We start from the raw sequence: 7,303 nt of genomic DNA, 5'->3' as shown, positions 1-7,303 counted from the left end.
TCGTACGTGTTCAGATGTTCACTGATCTTCTTATGAACGATGTGTAACCGTTGAAGATAACATTTACTTGTTCAAGAGTTGTTTCCAGAGGGCAGTGGAACAGGAGCTTCATTAGAGAAGTTAATGGATGTTATTTAGATTTTAGATGTTTACATTTTCTATGCGAATGTTCCACAAGGTCTGTTTTACTCTTTTAGACCCTAGGCTTGCTTATTCATGTACTTCCCTTCTGCAGAAGAAATAGTCTTAGCCCAGACAGGGCCCCAGAATATAGAGTTGTCACCGGACTCCCAAGGGAGCAAGATGTCTTCTCCTTACTCCCTACTCCCTCCTACTCCCTCGTGGGAGTCGGGAGTGGGAGGAGTTGCCCGCTGTCCGCCTTCCCGTGATGTTCTGTCCGCTTCCGTTTTCTTTGTCGATGCTTCTTGTGTCAATGTCGAGAAAACGCGTGTTTGACGTTTTTTCTTTTTCCTTCTAGTCTTTTAAAAGATTTTTTTTATTCTCTTCTTTTCTTGCTGAAGTCGTGGCAGTCGCTGTCGACGTTGCTGAAGTTGCCTTTGTTGCTGTCGACGCTGTCAAGGACCTTTGAGAATTGGTCTTGTTTCCTCTTTTTTTTTTTTTTTTTTACGCGCCCGTTTCATTTCATATTGTCTTTTTGCTATCCATGGACGCACTGCAAGAGGAAAGGGAGCAATGACGTAATTGGGGAAAGATGAAGGATAAAGAAATCGAGAAGGACATAAAAGAGTAGGAAGGAGGACAGTAGGGAAGGGTGGATGTGAGGAGAAGAAATAAGGAGGGGAGGCTTCAAAGGAGGGGAAGGAAGGGAGAGGGAGAGGAGATTGAAAAAGAGGTTCAATTTAGATAAATGATCCCTAACGCGGCGTGTGGATTCTGTAGAGTGGGGAGAAGGGGGGGAGGGGGGAAAGGAGAAGGTGCCTCATAGGCGTTTGGTAGTTTAGAATGTTGGAGGTGGGGGAGTAAAGAAATGGGAATATTGAAAAGTTATGGGGAGTTGGATTAGAAATGTTTGGGTTGCAGAGGCTGCGGGATGCCCACGAGACAGTAGAAAGAGGACGGTGGGGGAGACCTGGGAGGAGGAAGAGGAGGAAGCGTGGGAGGCGTGGGGGGAGGAGGAGGGGAGGAAGAGGAGGAGGGGAGGAAGCGTGGGAGGCGTGGGAGGAGGAGGTGGAGGTGTGGGAGGAGGAGGAGAAGGTGGTGTGGGAAGAGGGGAGGAGGAGGTAGAGGCGTGGGAGGTGGAGGAGGCGTGCGAGAGAAGGCGGCGTGGGAGGAAAAGGAGGAGGCGGAGGCGTGGTGTGGTGTGGGAGGTGGACGGGACGGGTAGGACAGGGCTAGATTAAGTCTGACAGTAGAGGATTGAATGTCGCGGCCTGATTGTTGAGTTTCGCCATTTGATGGGGTTGCGTTTGTGGTGATTGTTTAGGCCCCCTCTCCCCCTTCCCCCCTTCCCCCCTTCCCCCTTTCCCCCTTTCCCCCTTCCCCCTTTCCTCCTTTCCCACCTTCCTCCCTTCCCCCTTACCCCATTCCCACCAATTGAGTAATCTGTAAGGAGTCTTCGATCGGTGTAGTTGTTAGTTCTAGATGTCTGTGCGTGTGTGTGTTTTTGTGTTTCACCATGGTCTTGGATCACATGTTCTTGTGATCGGCAGCTATTACCTCCCGGATGAGAATTCAGAGCTCATAGCAAATATCTATTGTAAATGTACACATATACTATCCTATGTGTGTGTGTGTGTGTATGTGTATGTGTGTGTGTGTGTGCGCGCGCGCGTGTTTGTGCATTGTATTGGAGTTGCTCTATTTCTTAATTAGCTTATACAACTTACTATACATTTCACATTATTGTAGTTCTATAGTTTGTATAAATTGTATTACCGTATCCCCTTTAATACAGTACCCCCCAGCACACACACTTGCACTTCAGGAGTATAAGAATTAGCTAACGTCATCCACAATAAAATCAATAAAGATTGCCGCCCAAGAGGCGAGTCATCCTCTTCCAGCCTGTGTCTCCCCCTCCGCCGAACAGAGTAGCCTGACACTTCGAAGCTAAAGTAGACTTTATGGGACGGCGTGGTGGTGATAGGTTTGTGATTGGTCTAGTATCGATCTTATGGGACAATATTTGGAAAAGGTTCTTATTGTGTAGGTGAAAATTAGCGTTTTTACCCTTAAGGATGATATAGAGCTGAAGAGGTGGTAAAATAGATATAATGAGGGCAATTTACACACACACACACACACACACACATACACACACACTCGCACACACACACACATACACTCGCGCACACACACACACACACACACACACACACACACACACACACACACACACATATATATATATATATATATATATATATATATATATATATATATATATATATATATATATATATATATAATAAATGAGAGCAGGTAAGACACCTGGGTTAGATGGGTATCATGCGGAGTGTATAAAAAAAGGAGACACAGTGATGGTGGACTGGCTGGTGAAGTTTAGTATTTGTCTAAAAGAGGGTAGAGTACCGGAGGACTGGAGGAGTGCCTGTATAGTTCCACTTTACAAGGGAAAAGGGACAAGTGTGAGTGTAGTAGTTTCAGAGGTATCAGTTTGTTGAGTGTAGTTGGGAAAGCTTATGGGAGGGTTTTGATTGAAAGGATTAGGAGAGGAACAGAGGGAATAATTGGTAAGGAACAGTATGGGTTTAGGACAGGTAGGGGTTGCGTGGATCAGAATTTTGTGGTAGGGCAGATAGGTAAGAAAGCTTTAGGAAAAGATAAGGATGTTTTTTTTTCTTTTTTTTACCTTTATTGATTTCAAAAAGGCTTATGACAGAGTAGACATGAAGACGCTATAGGAGGTATTATAGTTATATGAGATAGGAGGAAAGCTGTTACGAGCAGTTAAGAGTTTTTACGATAGTAGAACTTGTGTTAGAATTAGAAATGGAGAGAGTGAGTGGTTTGAGGTAAAGGTGGAACTTAACCAGGGGTGTGTCATGTCGCCTTGGCTGTTCAATTTATACATGGATAGGGTGGTGCGAGAGGTAAATTCAAGGGTAATGGTCCGGGGATTGGAGATGGTTAAAGAAAATGGAGAAAAATGGGAGATATGTCAGTTGTTGTTTGTTGACGACACTGCGCTAGTAGCAGGATCAGAGGAGGGATTAAGAAAGTTAGTGACAGAGTTTGGGAAGGTGTGCGAAAGAAGGAAGCTGAAGATAAATATGGGTAAAAGTAAGGTGATAAGATGTACAAGGCAAGAGGATGTCAGCAAATTGGAAGCGAGTATTAAGGGAGAGAAACTGGAGAGAGTGGATAGCTTTAGATACTTGGGGGGGCGAATGTAGCGGGAAAGGGGGAATTGAGGTGGAGGAAGAATGTAAATTGGGAGAAGTAAGTAAATGCCTTGGGGGATTAAAAAGTGTAATGAATTGACATTTGTTAATGGATGCTAAGAGGAGATTGAATGGGTGGTTATGCCGACAGTACTGTATGGGGCAGAAACATGGAACATAAAAGAGGAAGAGTTTAAATATGCTTGAGATGAAATGCCTGAGAAGTATAGTAGGGGTCACTAGGCTGGATAGAGTGAGAAACTAGGAGGTGAGGAGGAGAGCGGGGGGCAAAAAAGGACTGAGATGAGGTTGATGAAAGAGTATTGGGATGGTTTGGACAAATGGAAAGAATTAGTGAAGAAAGATTAGTAAATCAGGTGTGGAAGGCAGAGGTGGAGGGAGTGAACATGAGAGAGCGACAAAGGATGAGATGGATGAGTTAATGGGGTAAAAGTGGCATTAGGAAAGAGGGGAATGTCTGTGGAGGAAGTAAGGGAGAAGACAAGATCGGGTGAGTGGATAATGGTTGTGTATGGATGATGCTGTGATGCATGGGAGGGAGTAGGTGGGGGATGGGGGGTGAGGGAGTATGTGTGAATGATATTTTGACGCAATCCGAAGGGATTTCTCCCTTCTTTTTTGCTGCATGAGGGAATGGAGAGGGTGTGGGAATGTATGTATATATGTATTTATTTATTTCTCTATTTATCTTTTTATTTATGTATTTATTTGTTTATATTAGTAGTAGTAGTAGTAATAGCGGTAGTAGAATTCTGTCTGCACTTAAAAAATAATGATGCGTTACTCTTGTCCGTAGGGGGTATCACCAAAGGCCTTAAATCCTATACGGAGTGGCAAAAGTTGATTAGAACCCGTCGCCTCATGTGTGGTTGGTTACTTGTCAGGGAGAAGACGGGCGCTAATAGGACGGCGCTCGGGGAATAGTGATTAGAGAGGCGGCGGTGCCCAGGCTATCCTCTTCGTCCCCACGGCGAGAGAGGTGCCAGATCAATCTCTCTATCTATCTATCTATCCAACTTTCTATCTCTCTCTCTCTCTCTCTCTCTCTCTCTCTCTCTCTCTCTCTCTCTCTCTCTCTCTCTCCCTCTCTCTCTCTCTCTCTCTCACCTTCTTCAGACCTGAAACAGCGGAAGATGGTATGTTGAATTACCCCCAGACCTGAATGAAATAACCTGGCGGCAGGAATAAGACAGTGAGTACCTCCGCGGTTGAAGTGTCGAAGAAGAAAGGAGGAACGGGGTTTATCAGCACGCGTACGCGGACATACACTCACACACGTAAACACACACACGCGCACACACGTAAACACATACACATACACGCGCACACACACAAACACACAAACACACACACACACACATACACGCGCACAAACGCGAGCACATACGTAAACACACACACATACAAACACACACGTTAACACACACACACGTTAACACACACACACGTTAACACACACACGTAAACACGCACACACGCACATAAACACACACGGAAAACCATACACACATATAAAAACACACGTAAACACACGCGCACATGTACAAAAGATTGTGTCAAACATAATACAGACAGGGTTGACTGGAAGGTTTCCAACTCGTCAGGACAAGGCTCTGAATATTCATCTCCCCCCATTTAGCCAAGCCGGGGCCCTCCGCAACCTGATCATAATTGATCTCGATTGCCATACAAGCGTTTGTTGTTCATTCAGTAGATGGGTACTTATATAAACACACACACACACACACACACACACACACACTCATACACACACACATACACACACATACACACACACATACACACACACACACACACACACACACACACACACACACACACACACACACACACACACACACACACACATACACACACATACACACACACATATACACGCACACATACACACACACGCACACAAACACACGCACACACACACACACGCACACACACACACACACGTACAAACGCACACACACACACACGTACACACACACACGTACACACACACACGTACACACACACGTACACACACACACAAACACAAACACAAACACATACCCACACCAACGGAATTGTTTATGACAGTACTCTCCGTCCACCTTCTGTCTACCTCTCTCTATCCCTCCCTCTCTCTCCTCTCCCTCTCTCTCCTCTCCCTTTCTCCTCTCCCTCTCTCCTCTCCCTTTCTCTCTCCCTCTCTCTCTCTCTCTCCCTTTCTCTGTCTCTCTTTCGCTCGCTCGCACGCACGCTCATTTACTCTTTTTTCAAGTATAATCGGCTTGAAAGATTCATTAGCACAAGGAAAAATCCTCATAAAATCTTTTATCTTTCTTTAATGATCGCGTTGAGTATTTTCTGGACCCATGAGTGTGTTGTGTCAATAGCCTCGCTTCACTTACAGTAAGTGATGCTGCTGAGGGCGAAACTGTGGTCAACGAGAGACTGATTGCTTTGACCTTACGCTACTTCGTGCTCGGCTCGTCTCCGGCGTGTCATGCATCTCAGGATGGTCCTTGGGATTGAGACTTCTTTCAGTCACTTGTTTATTTAATTTTATTTTAAAATATAACGTGTAACTAATTGGTGCATATTTGTAAATATTTGTTTTCTAACGTTCATTATACTGTACACGTGCATGTACGTATGTGCGACACACTTGCAAACACACACGCGCGCGTGCACACACACACGCACACATACACACACACACACATACGCACACACACACACGCACGCACGCACACACACGAGCATACATTGGTACATATTTCAACATTTGGAAGGTCCTCTCTTTAGGTGGCGGTTGCCCACTCGTCGTCGTCCTCCTCCTGGGAAGACAGGTTCTTCAAGCCCAGCGGGGTGCCGGAGGAACGGGCGGACTGCTTTTTGGACTTGTCAGAAGGAGGAAGAAGCTACGCATTTTTATTTTATTTTTTTTTCCACCTACCTCATTTCTGACTTACCGCTTGGTAATCCATTGAGAAATGAGAACAAACCTTTCCCCTCTTCCTCCTCTTCCTCCTCCTGCTCCTCTTCCTCCTCCTGCTCCTCTTCCTCCTCCTGCTCCTCTTCCTCCTCCTGCTCCTCTTCCTCCTCCTGCTCCTCTTCCTCCTCCTGCTCCTCTTCTTCCCCCTTCTCTTCCCCTTCCGCCTCCCCTTCTTCCGCCTCCCCTTCTTCCGCCTCCTTCTCCTCTCCTCCTCCTCTCCTCTCCTCCTCCTCTCCTCCTCCTCCCCTTCTACCCCTCCTAATCCTACCCCTCTTCCTACTCCTATTCCTCTTACATTAGTCACAGAGGGTTATAATGACAAGGCACAAATATTCACAGAAGACTCCTACGACTATTAAGAATAAAGAAAAAATAATTATAGTAACATAATAATAATGAAAAATACAGTGAACGTAAACAGACGTCCAGATATCCAAACTTTAACTCATTGACCGGCGTTATTACAGGGTCTCGGCAAAGACTGGAAATTGTTCTTCGTCTGTGGTTTTCCTGAAGAATGTTGGGCACCACTGAACCAACTTGCTCGAAATGTCTTTGTCCTTGTCCTCACCTGAGAAGACAAACGCTACCGCCGGGAGAATGGTCCCGCCCTCCCATTCCCCCTGGGATCCGGAACTACTACAGTATTAATCTGACAATCATGTACATTGTAAAGGTTAACTCGTGGAAGGGTGTGCATGGGCGGGATCCAGTATTTTATTTTATTTTTTATATGTACATATTTTTTACATAGGTTGGTGTGAATAGATAAGATTAAGTATGGTAATTATTTAGTTGTATATAAAGACGGGAAAGTAGAAGGACGCCACGGAATTTCAGAGTATTTCAGGACGTAGGGAGAATGTTTTGAATCAAGGGTGGCTCTGCGCATGCTACACGGCGAAGATGGCTCTGCTGTTGCTGC

This window comes from Oratosquilla oratoria, chromosome 35 (assembly GCF_046742065.1).
Source record: "Oratosquilla oratoria isolate Oo_2021 chromosome 35, ASM4674206v1, whole genome shotgun sequence".
Classification (NCBI taxonomy): Eukaryota; Metazoa; Arthropoda; class Malacostraca; order Stomatopoda; family Squillidae; genus Oratosquilla; species Oratosquilla oratoria.
The sequence above is the reverse complement of the archived record's forward strand: the minus strand, read 5'-3'. Positions refer to the sequence as shown.